Source organism: Gossypium hirsutum, chromosome A02 (assembly GCF_007990345.1).
Source record: "Gossypium hirsutum isolate 1008001.06 chromosome A02, Gossypium_hirsutum_v2.1, whole genome shotgun sequence".
NCBI classification, from domain to species: Eukaryota; Viridiplantae; Streptophyta; class Magnoliopsida; order Malvales; family Malvaceae; genus Gossypium; species Gossypium hirsutum.
Genome location: NC_053425.1, coordinates 78,487,938 through 78,502,670, shown reverse-complemented (window position 1 = coordinate 78,502,670; position 14,733 = coordinate 78,487,938).

Below are 14,733 nucleotides of genomic sequence, written 5' to 3'. Positions count from 1 at the left end.
CTATGATGGTCCCCGAATGGAAATGGGACAGATCACTATGGACTTCGTGACAGGATTACCATTGACCCCGAAAAAGAAAGATGCTATCTGGGTTGTGGTTGATAAGTTGACAAAGTCGGCTCATTTTTATTCAGGTAAAGACATATTATTCACTTGACAAGTTGGCCGACTTGTATATATATGAGATTGTGAGATTACACGGGGTACCGCTATCATTATTCAGAGTTACAAGAAGCCTGGGAAAAAGTTGAGCTTTAGTCAGCTTTCAACCTGCAACGATGGTTAGTCTAGCGGATGATTCTGATTCTGGAGATATGTTGCATGTTGCATCCTTGAATTTCATGGCAGTTGGGAAATATCTGCCACTAGTAGAGTTTGCCTACAACAACAGTTTTCAAACGAGTTTTGAAGATGGCGCCTTATGAGGCTTGTATGGTAGAAAGTGCCAACTCCATTGTGTTGGACAAACTCAAGGAGATCAGATTCATGGAGTTGATCTGATCAAGGAAACGAAGAAAGGTTAAAGTGATACATACTGTTTAAAAGGCATCAGATAGCAAAAACCATATGCTGATTTTGAAAGAAAAAAGATCAAATTTCAAGTTGCAGATAAAGTATTCTTGAAAGTATCTCTATGGAAAAAGATATTGAGATTTGGCCGGAGAGGCAAACTGAGTCCGCCGATTTATCGGACCGTACGAGATCACTGAAAGGATGGACCGTTTAGCCTATCGTTTAGCATTGCCGCCTGAACTGGAAAAGATTCATGATGTGTCCCATGTATCCATGTTAAGACGATATTGATAGACCCCTCTCATGTTATTTTACCGACGAAGATTGAAATTAGAATCAGACATTGACTTATAGTAAGGAACCGCGTCAAAATTTTGGCTTGTGAGGTTAAACAGCTGAGAAATTAAAGATGTGGCTTTGGTGAAAGTTTTATGGCATCGACATGGTGCAGAAGAGGGCTACATGGGAGCCGGAAGAAATCATGAGAAGCCAATATCTTTACCTGTTTACCTGTAAGACTTTCAAGGACAAAAGTCCCTAAAGGGGGAGAAATGTAGCATCCCAAAATAGGGCCTAGTCGGAACAGTGGTTTTGGGACCACAAATTTGACATTAAAAATATTTATTTTATGATTATTTATGAGGTCTAGAATATGATTATATGCATGTGTTAAAGTTTTCATGAAGAAATTCTATGATTAAGATGTCCAATTGGAAATAAGGACCAAATTGAATAAAGTACAAAACTTGGATTCTAGAAGAAATTTGTATGAAATTGCTTTAGATTATTAAGTAGAAGGTCCTTTAAAGAGAAATTTTCTCAATTTCTAAGTTTTTGGACAAAAATGGGCATGTATGGATAAAATTTTGAAGGAAGGCTTAAGAGCATTTTGGTCATTTGGCTAATTAATGAAATAAAATGGGAAAATAAAGGCAAAAAATCAACCATTCTTCTCCCTCATCTAGCTGAATTTCTAAAGCCCTCCATAGCTAGGGTTTTTAACATTTTCAAGCTCAATAGTAAGTGCTCTCAAGCCCCGTTTTTAATGTTCTTCACATTTTTAAAATCTCGATAGCTTACTCTCTCCATTTCTACCCATATTTTGAGTTAGGGTCATGTTTGTAAAGTGAACCATGTGTGAACGTGTTTATTCTTTGATGTTTTATGGATGAATATGAAAGTTGGATGTGTGTTAAACATCTTTTCCTAGGTGAATTTCATGAAAAACCCCTAAAAGGACCTTTTTGCAAAAGGTGTAAAATATGTGGTAGAAAGGTGAAATAATGGAGAAATGTGGGCTTCCATAAGAGGAAAGAATAATCGGCTAGGCTTGGGTAAGGTAGAAATTGCATGCATTTTATTATACGAGCCTAGGTACTAAATCGTAAAAATGTGAAAGGTTGGGGGCAAAACAGTCATTTTGTCTGAGGGTGGAATTTAGGCTCAAAAAGAATAATGTGAGGTATTGATGATTCATTTTTATTGTTATAGGCCCTGAGGAGCAAATTTCGGAGGTTGATCGAGGAAAACAAAAGGTTTCGGAATAAAAGAAACGTAAATCCGAGACGAATACCAGGTAAGTTCAAATAACTTAAAGTAAACTCATAATACATCTAATTGCATGTTTTATGAATGTATGAATATTGTATTTGATGATGGCATGAAAATCTATGAAATTGTTATTAATAATGGCATCATGATAATTCCGGTGGTTAAAAAGAAGTCGATGGTAAACCATATTTACATGTGACTTGAGATCCTGCATGTTGCAAAAGTAGCCCGGACGAGTAATCATGAACCAAATAAAAGATCTAGCCCGGACGAGGTTCTTGAATGATCGAGCCTCCCGAAGAATATTTGCATTATGGATTAGCCAGACAGGTAATCGATAGGGTCTGAATTTAGCCTGACTGGTAATTCAGATCCAAGCTCATTAAGGGTGTTTGTCACTATAAGGAATTTAGCCTGGACTGGTAATCCGACATCACCTTATGAGTTGATATTACAGGGGATTTAGCCTGGACTGGTAATCCCGCCGTAAGATACGAGGTTCGCTGGAGTGCGTACATGAGATGATCACTCTTATGACTTGATGGTAAATAGGTAATCCATCAAGATTTCTAGGAACTCAACGGGATTAACATGGGATATAAAAATGAAAACTTCGGATGATGAGATCATCTAAGACAAATTACATGGTGCATTGTTATGAGACTAACTTATTGATTGAGTGCATGTGATAGGGAAACTATTTCATGCTTGTTGGTTTTATTGCCTAATATGGATGCATGCTAATTAATCGGTAAGTTTACTTTCCTGTTATTTAGACTTACTAAGCATGTAAATGCTTACCCCTCTCTTTTCCCTGTCTTACAGAGCTCGTGGACTCACGAAGAGTGGGAGACAGTTGGAGAGTCAACACACTATCATATTGTCTAGCTTTGGCATATAGATACTCTTATTTGTTCAATGCACGTATAGGCTTTTTGTTATTTTGTTATATGTGTCATTTGATTAGCCAATATGAAGGCTTATAAAAGTATACATATTCACTTGTATATGGCCATGGAAATTGGCTCATGTTGGTGTAGGTTATGACCTACCAAATTGTGCATGTTATGTTTCAATGTTCTTGTGATGATTAAATATGGTGTATTACAATTAGTCATATGTAGCATAACCAAATCAGATGGGTGGTTAAGCCACAATTTTGGCAATGAGTTAAGATAATGAGCCAATCTTAATTGAGTCACAAGTCATGGAAATCCTTAAGATAAAGGGGACAACCTAGCAAGTATAAAATAAATGAGATGAGGTTTACATGCAATGAGCTATATTAAAGTCATTTAAGAGTACAATTAGACCATGTTAAGTGTTATTGAAAACTATAAGTGGGTATGGTTATTAGAGGGTGACCTAAGGCATGGAAAATAGCCTAACAAGGTCCATACGGGTGGACACACGGGTAGGTGTCTAGGCCATGTGTGACACACGAACCGCCCCATAGGCACGTGAAATGGCCGTGTGTCCCCTGCACCTAAAAATATTAAGTGAAAATGCATAGTAGTAAACACACGAGTATAGACACGACCGTGTGTCTCAACCGTATGGAGGGCACAGCCTAGCACACGGGCGTGTTCTTGGCCGTGTGCCCCTAAATGCATGCTGACATCATAAACAGAATGCTCGAGTTTTTGGACACGGGCATGTCTAGGCCGTGTGAAGGATATGGGCTAGGGACACGGGCGTGTTCTTGGCCGTGTGAAAACCCCTGTAGGATCGAAATAGAAAATAAATTCAATTAATTCCATACAGGTAGGGGACATCGAATAGAAAATAAATTCAATTAATTCCATACGGGTAAGGAGCATTGCCTCTACAAGGGCGTGTGAGGCTTAACTTAGAAATTTTTTTCAAGCACTTTCTCAGGTCCTCGTTTAGTCTCGGACCTTTCTCAATGTATGTTTTGGGCCCCATAGGCCCATAATAGGGACACTAAGATGTTGTTTGATCCGATAAAATTGGAAAAAAATTGTATAACTCATATTTCCCAAAAATGTTCGAGTACATGTCTGGTAACGCCTCGTACTTGATCTCGATATCGGGTACGGGTAAGAGGTGTTACATAGGTAGTTTCAAGAGCTCCACAAGAGGAAAATCTATTAATGAAACTAGAGAAGAAAGTGGTAGATGGATTACCTTTGGTATTCAAAAGAAAATCTCCATGAAGAAAAGTGATAAGGGGCCTACACAATGGAATGTAGGCGCAGCAGAGATGTACGCTACAACACAAGAATGATGGAGGCAATGAAACCATTCATGGATTCCTTCATGATGAGCCAAGAAGTGCAGAGCATACAATGTCCCGTTCGATCAAGTGATTCATTAGAGGATAATACAGCCAGAGACGAGGAGCAAGAAGAATAAACCGAAGAGGAGGAAGATGACAAGGCGACAGAGGATAATGACTTTGCACACTATAGCAATAATTTGAAAGGTGTTTCAACGTCTGCACAACCATACAAGAAGTCAGTCGTCAAAGGAAAGGCAAAGGAGTAGTCGGATTAAGCGAGGGTCTATGAGGAGATTTGAAATAGTTACATGTTTGCATTTTACGTTTATTTATTTGTGCAACATGTAAACTATTAAACTACACTACATTTTTGACTTATTTTCCTATTTCTTATTTTGGTTGTTTTTTGTTTTTCTTTGTTTGTTTTTTCTATGTGTAGGAAATTACCCTTAAAGACTACATAACATTCACGAGCTTCAGCAAGGAGGTGACCCCCGAGCTTTGTTAGGAAATGTGCTCATATTGTAGTAAACATGTAATTGTTTTCTATTTATTTGAGTGAAAATAAATAAATAGAGTTAATTTCATATTTCACTATTATGTATTTTATATTTATGTCTTTTATACTTTGTTTGCATAGAAAAATTGTGAGAAGCAAATAGTAGCTCATTAATTTTCTAAAGTTCAAACTAAAAATAAGTGGCATTGTAAAGAACATTTACATTGTGAGAAAGACAACTTACTTCAGTAGATAATTTAAACGAGACTGTAATCCCCTAAAGAATCAAAGTGAGCATTTGATTCAAATACTAAGAAAGATTATTATGCCATCTTGATCACGTGATTCATAACAAGTAATAAATATTTATAATGAAGATCAAACCTAGACTAACTATTATCATGACGAAAAGGCAAGCACACCTATCGAACAATAGTATGATAATGGCAAGATCGGGATATCGTACCCAAGGGAACCAAAAGTACTAGTAATAACTATCTCTTTATTATCTAGCCTAAGAATAAAAGGGTTTGTTTATTAAACTAATTATCTAAACTAATTAACTAATTTAATTAAAGCGAAGTGAGAATTTGGAAAAAGACTTGAAGAGAAGCAATTAATAAAGACGACACCCAAGGAGGAATCCACCTAGATTTCACTTGTTATCTAACTCTGAACCGGATGATTTATTCACTTGACTTGTTCCGTAGAGATCCCTAAGTTAAGTTATTATCCCTATTCAAGACTAATAACATCTAACCCCTAGATTGAATAACTGAGACTTTTATCTAATTAACACTCTAGGGTTGCATTAACTCGATCTATGGATCCCCTTATTAGGTTTCACCCTAATCTGACAAAATCTCGTAACCCTATTTCTAGGCGTTCGATTAACTCCGTTTAATTATGCCAAATCTACTCTTAGGCAGGGTCTATTCCTCCTCTACATAAGCACATCAAATCATGAATTAATACCCAGAATATTAACTCAAGCATTAAGAACACATAATTAAGAACAAATCAAGTATTTATCATACAGTTCAGATAATAGGTATCTAAGAGGTTTAGTTCATAATAAAATAAGAGTACATCTCAAAAGTATGAAAATAACAAAACATAAAGAAAACTCTAAAACCCCTGAAGGAATTCTGAGAGAAATCTTCAGTCTTGAAGTAGCTCCGACATTTGAGATGGATCGTCTAGTTTCTTTCAAGTAATTCCCGGCTGTGGTTCTGTGTTCCAGAAAAGTTCTGGAGAGCCCCCCTTTCTAGGTCATACTTAGGGTGTTTACATAGGCTTTTGATTGGCTTTCTTCCCCCCTAGTTATCCTTTTTCTGTGTAGAATACAACTCCTTGAAAAAGGGACACGCCGTGTGGGCTCAATGGCTAGGCCGTGTGAGTCGTGTAAACCTTGGTCGACACCCTCGAAAGGCATAGGCGTGTGAGCTGCCCGTGTGGTAAGGCTTAGGCCGTGTCGGTCTTCTCGATTTGGTCTATTTTGTCCCTTTTTTATCTCTTTTTTGGCTCCTTTTGACTCTTGGTGCTCTCCTGGGTACAAAACATGAAATAACCAGATTAAAAGCACCAAAATCCACAAATCTAGTAGTAAACATCCATAAATATGCTAACTATTTGGGGTAAAAACATGTATCATTTGGCATTTATCACATCTACAATTCCAATTGTAGAGATGACTAGTCTTGGCTATAGGAGCAGTTGACTCCACGAGTAGAGACATAGATTTATTCATTGGTAGAATGATGCTTTGGACTATACCCAAGATGAATTAATTTTGAATCTGTTTGTGAATTAATTCACTTGTGACATTCGTGATGTGATTTACTTAAATCTTGAGTTAGTCACTGACCATACATATACAATCATGTGTTTTGATATAAGCAGAGACTTATGCTCTAAAGATGATCGAGCCCATAGCCATTATGTTGGGTACATGACTTGTGTATGGCATGGCTTTAGTAGCAGCAGTGGAACTCATAGCTCAATTAAAGAGTTAATGATATCCTCTCATTGGCATTGTGTGGATTGATAAATATGGAACGTGGCCACGGGTTGCTCATTCTCGAACGAGCAATTTATCATAACCATTTGTTGACAGTGATCATATTAATCATTAAGAAGACAGAATTCTGACAATGAGATAAAATAGGATTGTATTGAGGGAACGGATTTAACTCAAATGAATCAAGGATATCAAATGGGGATAACACACATATGACGAGGTCATTAGACAAAGCAGTTGGATGAATTGCTATCGTAAAAAGTATACAATAAGGAGTTTTCAATCATAGTACTTCTTGTGGACTGACTCCATGATTAAGTAATTGTGAATTATCGGAATGATGCTTCTAGACATAATTGCAATCACTAGATCCTAATTGTATATGTCCGATTGGTTCCTCTGCTAACTCAACAAAAGCTCGATCGGACTGCATTTGAATCAGAAGAAAATTTTACGACTCTGGGAATAATTTAATTGAGTCGATTTATTCGATGTGTATTTAAATTAGGTGGTTGTAAGAATTGTATTAAAGAATTTTCCTGAAAAATTAATTTGGAAAATCTAAGTGATTTTTGGAAAAATTAATTTTGATCAAGTAAAATTAAATTAATCAAATTAATTAAAATTAATATGATATTTTTGGAAATTAATTTTCAAGTTAGACAATTGGTCCAATGGGTAATTGAACTTGAAAATTGAACTTGAGATCGTAAAAGGGGTCTAGGAGACCAAAACCAAGGCCAATAGCCAAAACTGATGAAGCCAGGCCCGGTATGTAAAATTGTGCTGATAGTCCAACTGGTGGCTAGACCGGACTAATCGGGTCATCACAGACCCAAATCGAACTGATAATAGCCAAACCGGCTCTGGCTGCCATAAGGGTGTCGCACCTACATCACCAGACACGGCGATGCTGGTGGCTGCAAGCAGCGTCCCGGTGTCTAGCAACGGCTGGTCGTCAGTGGTTGAGTAATGGAAGAGTTACACTTCTACTGGAATTCTACCGAAGAATTTGATTTCAAATTAATTATTGCAAAATTATATTATTTAAATAGTTTAATATTAAATTTAATTTCATTCTTATCTAAATAGTATTTTATTAATTTAATATTAAAGTGATTATCTTGATATTAAATTTAATTTAATGTTTATCTTGTAGATAAGCATTCTATTATTTTAATAAGATTTAGTATTAAATTTAATCTAATATTTATCTTGATAAATATTATATTAATTTAATATTAAAGTGATTAAATTTAATCATAGTTGAACTCTCTAAACTCTCCCTATATAAAGAGAGCCTTAGGTCATTATTTACACACACTCGAATTCAATAGAAAGTTGTAGAGAGAAAATTCTCTGAAGAGATTATTGTAGAAAATTTCTAAAGATATTTTTCTGATTTACAACTTAACACAAAAGTTTAAAGAAATTGCAAAATTACCCCACTAGTAATTTTGTGAAAATTTTTATGATTCGAAGCGAGCCCACACTTAGCAGACGTGAGCTTGAGGATAATAGAGAAGACTACTCTAGTCAAAGCGCTCATCTTAGACGAACCAAAAAGGTACAATGTTGTTTAAGTGTTTATTACTTTAGTTATCACAATCAAGATCTGGTTTTATAAAAATTTTTAAAACTCTGGTCTTTCCCTAAATTTATTTTCCACTACGTTTTCCAAACCTGTCTTTCCAACAAGCTAGTCTAACACTCCATCCTAGGGAAGTCCAGTAACCTCCTATCTTTTTCAAGAACACATTGGAGACGATGTGTAGTCTAAGTGTGGGGGATGCACATAGTTTTATGTGTTTTTATTTTTCTTGTTTCTATGTTATTTTGTGTGTTTATTTTTAATTTTTTGCCTTTTTTCAAAAAAATTTCAAAAATTCAAAAATACCAAAAGTATTTTTTTATTTTTTTATTTTTTTATTTAGTGTACGATGATGGTGCTTAGACCACAGTTACATAATAAGTCATTAGTTATAAATATTGAATAAGTACCTAGTATTGCCAAACTCAAAAATTTTGAATGATACTAGACAATTTTCTATTCTTAATTATAGACTATTTAGTTCAATTAGTTAATATGTATAATAGGGTAGAGGTAATAACCTAAATGAAAATGTATAAACTGTACCATAGGATGAATAAAGTATACGAATCATTGTAGATAACTAACTTGAATTGTTAATTTTTCATTTCAATAGATGTATGCTTGAAAACATTGGTGTATGTGATTGATTCGAGAAAGACCTAAGGCATTGTTTTAAATAGGCTAAAGCCGAAAAGCTTACATATTGCTATATACCCTAGTTCCCATATCTTTGAGCCTCGAGTACCATTTTCTTGTAAGCCTTATTATCAAATCCTCGAGCCTAAATGAGTCTATTACTCAATCCTTCTCGGTTCTATTCTTTAAAATGCACTACGTAATAGACGTCGAGCCTTGGACAATAAGGGCTAGGTAGAAACATTATGGCATCTTTGTTTGTGAAAAAAGAAAATGAAGGGATTACGTTAGCTAGTACGTATTTAAAAGAAATAGTGAATGAAAGAGTGCAAAATAGAGAAAAAAATATCTACATCAAAATTAGGCTCGAAAAAGAAATAAGGAGGTGAGCTCGTAAATCAATTGGGGGTGAGTAGGGAATAATGTATTGTGCTTAACCGTTTCTAGTGCTTGAACTCGTTTTGAGTGCCTATTTTTCAATTTCAAACTGTCCTAAGCCTCAAAATGCTACAAGCCTAGAAGGCCTTTGGGACCCAAATATGTTACCAACACAATAATTCGTAAATAGCTTGCATTTTTTGAACGAATATGACCAATTATTTTTAAATATCTATGAGTGATCTGCATAATTTATTTTGATGGATAACACTTGTACATATGTTCATTTACTTTGCCTCTACACTTAATGATATTTTAACTTTGTTAACTAACTATATTTGTATTAGAAATAAACAAGTTAGCTAGATATCACTTTTAAGTTGCATGTGAGGTAGTTCTCATATGAGTTTGATGTCTTACCGCTATGTGACTTAATTGCCTGATTTAGTCCAAGATTCATGTTTTCTATTGCATGTTTAGTGTGTTTGCTTCAGGACAATCAAAGATTTAAGTGTGGGAGAGTTTGATCTATCATAATTTGACATGGAAAATTAGGCTTTCCCAGTATACTTAAAGAGCTTATTCTCAAGCAAAGTAGCATCTTTTTCGTAGTTTTTTGTAACTTTTAGATTTTAAGTTAATAAGTGTAAATGCCTTACTTTTACTCATTTTTAGACCCAAATTGGCCAATAGCATCATTGGGGGCCCTAAAGTATGGTTGAGTGATGTAGAGACATGTTGGAGGCTAAAAACGAGTGAGTATGGCACCAAAGGAGAGGGTATTACAATATCTAAACCTTGGAATCGTGATACCTCCAACAGACTCGAGATTGGAGACCACCCTTTAGTGGTATTTCCATATCCACCCTCGAGTTTGAACCTATTCGAGGTATCACGTTATCAATATCATGAGGGGACAAAAAGGGTAGTCTTTTTCAACCCGAAGCACCAATATTGAAAGCACGTTCAAGGGTATTTTGGGCACACAAATTGGGTCAAAAGAGTTGCTATATCAACCAAAATTTGGCTGAGAGAGAGAAGATGCCCCATTACCTTAGTTTAGGCTTAGTTTTCCTTAGGTTTTCTCCTAACTTTTCTTCCTCTTTTTTCTAGGTTTTCTTATTTTCATTTCCTTAGCTGTAGATTATACATTTCCCAGAAACTTTTTTTTCTTATTTTAATGGTTCATAGTGTTAGTTAAGTTAATTATAATTGTAGCTTAGGTTTATTTACACCTTTAGTCCATGTACCTTGGTTGTAAGATACTTTTAGATTTATTTTAATCTATTTCAGTTTCTTTTACTTTGCATTTGTTAAAATTTGTTCCTTTCATATTTATTGCTTTAGATTTTCTTGTTGAATGCTTTTCTTTACATGACTTTTAGATTTTCTTGCATAAAATCTCAACTTTTATATTTTTCTCAAGCTTTTCTTTAATGGCTTCTTTGCTTTTCATTTTCATGGTTGTTAGTTTTATTTCCAGCATGAGTAGCTAAACCTTTAGGCAAGTGAGATCGAGAGGAGATTTTGTTGGACACCAATTTATTAGTCCTAGGTTAACTGATAAGATCGAGAGATAATCCGGATTAATTTATCTAAATTGGTAAAATGGAGCAATTTTGGAATTTTACGTTATTTGGATCCCTAATTCAAGGATTAGTGACTGATCGAGTTCGCATGTGCGCATAAAACAAAAGGTTTTTATAAAACAAATTTAAAGTGTGGTTTTACTGCAAGCATGTAGGTCATTTATAACATTTTTAGCGTTACAATGGAACACCAAAGAATTCCAAGGACCGAACCCAAAGGAGATGGTGATTGAGTGATAGATAACATACATTATAGAGTCTAAGCGGCTACTGATATGATTTTATAGTATGGCAAATCATACTAAGAAAATTTTACAAGAAAAATAAATGTTAATCTAGAGACTAAATTGCAAAGAGCCCAAAACTAAGAAATTAACCAATAAATGACTAACAATGAAAGGTTTATTTTGATGTGGTTCATCACTCCTCGAATGAAGTACTTAAATTGCTTAAATTACTAGTGGCTCCATTTTATCTTTCAATCTCAAATTTACTAAATTAGACAAACTAACCTGATTTATCTCTCGATCTCACCAGTTAGTATGTAGCTAATGAATCGGTGCACAATAAGATTACCTCTTAGTCTCATTTGCCTAGATATCCCCTTAGGGGCGTCATTTCTTAAGTTTTTAGGTCTATTTGATTTAGTCCTTTGCCTAAAATCAGCTTACCCATATCTCCATCAACCAACCCCCCCTTTTAGGTGCTACTCTTGCCTTAAATAAAGAGATTGAACATAGAAATGAAAAGCAAAAAAGCCATTAAAGTAAAGCTTCAAAAAATATAAAAGTTTATATTTTTATGCAAGAAAACATAAAAAAATGAAACTAAAGGCATTGAACAAAAGAATCAAATGCAATAAACATAAAAGGAACAAACTTCAACTGATTTAAAGATAAAGAAATTGAAATGCATTAAACTAAAAGCTAGAAATGTCTTACAACCAGGTTACAGGGACTGGAATTGTAAATAAACCTAAGCTACAGTGATAACTAACTTAACTAACACTAAGAACATAAAGAACAAGAAGTAAACGCAGAGAAATAAACTTTAAAACTAAGAAGAAGAAAAACAACTGAAACCCCTAGAAAAGTTGTAGAAAAAGTAAGAGAAAACTAAGGCTAAAACTAAACTAATATGTGTGCGTCTCCTCCTTAACCAAAATTGATTGTTTTAGTCTTAATGTTGATGGAATTTTGTGGCCAAAATTGGCCAACAAGGACCTTGGGTGATTGGTGGATCAAGTGAACAAATACCACCCTTCTTGCCCAATGTTGTCCCCCTCACGATGTCAATGTCGTCATACCTAGAAGAGGATATCGCGACACCTCAGGAAATTTCTAGCCTTAGGGTCTTCTTTTAAAGGTAGATATCGTGATACACAAAATGGATATTGAGATACCACTAAAAAGTGGTCTCCAATCTTCCATATTGTTGGAGGTATCGTGATTCCAAAGCGTGGATATCGCGGTACCCTTTCCTTTGGTGTTGGTTTTGCTTGTTTTCAACCTCCAACACATCCCTACACCACTCAATTACACGGTATGCCCCCCAATGGCACCATTGGCCAAATTGAGTCACAAAATTAGTAAAAATGAGACATTTACACTATTAACTTAAAATTTAAAAATTATGAAAATCTATGAAAAAATGTTACTTTGCTTGAGAACAAGCTCCTTAAATATACCGGGAAAGCCTAATTTTCCATATCAAATTATGGGGAATCAAACTCCCCTACACATAACTCTTTGCTTGTCCTCAAGTAAACACACCAAACATGCAAAAGAAAAGATGTCTCTTGGACTTAGTCAAGCAATTAAATCATATAGTGATAAAACATTAAACTCTTATGACTCACATGCAACTTAAGAGTGATATCTAGTTAACTTGATTATTCCTAATGCAAACATAATTAGTTCACTAAGTTCAAATGTCAATAAATGTCAATAAATGTAGAGGCAATGGAAATGGACACATGTACAAGTGTTATTCATCAAAATAAATTATGCAGATCGCTCATAAATGTTTAAAAAGAATTTCTCATGTTCATTCAAACAAATACAAGTTATTCACAAATTATTGCGTTGGTGACATATTCAGGTCCCAAAGGTCTTCTAGCCTTGTAAAGTTCTGAGGCTTAGGACAGTTTGGAATTCAAATAATATATACTTAAAACAGGTTCAAGCACTAGAAATGGTTAAGCACATGACATTGTTCTTTACTCGTCCCCAATTTCTTTACAAGCTCACTTCCTTATTTCCCCTTCTCTCGCCTACCTTATTTCTCCTAGATGTTCAAAGGTATTACGCGAGATTAGGAGTTACAAAATTTGTAAATGTGAATTGAAAGATTTTTATCTTTTTAGCTTAATTTTTATCTAGCTCTCTTTTTTTTTATTTTTCACTCTTTCGTTCACCCTTTTTTGTTTTTTAAAAACGTACTAATTCATGTGATCCCTTCATTTTCTTTTTTCACACATAAAGCCACCATAATGTTTCTATCTAGCCCTCAATTTCTATTGCCCGACATCCATTACAAAGTGCATTTAAAGAACAGGATAGAGAAGGACTAAGTACTAGACTCGTTTAGGTCGAGGCTTTGATATAAGGTTTACAAGAAAAGGGTACTCAAGGCTCAAAGATATACAAACTAGGGGTACATAGTATCATGTAAGGTTTTAGTTCTAGGCTATTTCAAACAATGCCTAAGGCCTTCCCCGAATCAATCACCTAGCACCCATTCTTTCAAGTGTACATCTACTTAAACGGTCAATTAACAATTCAAATTATTTGTCTGCAAGGATCTGTATATTTTATTCAACCTATTGTAAACTTTATACATTTTTATTTAAGTTATTGCCTCTAATCTATTTTACACATTAACTAATTAGCCTACAATTAAGAATAAGAAATTATCTAATGCCATTCAAAATTTTTAAGTTTTGTAAATCCTATGTACTTATTTAACATGTACAACTAGCAACTTATTGCCTAATTATAGTCCAAGCACCATGCAATTACACAAAATAAAAACAAAATTTTTTTTTGGATTTTTTGAAAAAAAATTGAAAAAAATAGAAAACTTAAAATAAACAAACAAACTTTAAAAAATAGTACACCCCATGGTGCAGTAGAAAAATTATTCTGGCAATCCACAGCCAATGATCCTTGTATGAGGAACGAATCAAGTTGAAATAGGGTTGAAACTATACCTTCTTTATTGAAAATGTTGAAAGAATGTTGCTAATTCTATGTTAATTCCAAGCCACGACGAAAACGTCTTGGCCTTTACATAGTCCACACTATCAAAAATGAGCAGTCACTTTCTCTTGAACTTTTCAGAGAGAATTAAAAACGGTTGCTAAACTTTTTAAATTATTAAATTGGTAAATTAACACACTAAATGTATAACAACCCCATTTTTAGTGGTGTCAAAAATAGAGGTTTCGGGGCCACCAAATCTGACGAGTAAGTTTGTAAATATTGTATTTAATATTTATGGGTTAATTGTGACTTTGAAAAGGGTTTTTGATATAGTGATTTTTGTTTTATAAATGATATATTAAGTTCAAGGGATAAGACCCTGAGGTCAAGTGGTTTTAGAAAATAAGGTATCGAGACCTCTTTTCTATAAACTGAGCTGTAAATATTTTTATAAATATTTAAAGAGTGTCATTAAGGTGGTATTAAAGTTTCGTTGAAAAATTTTAAC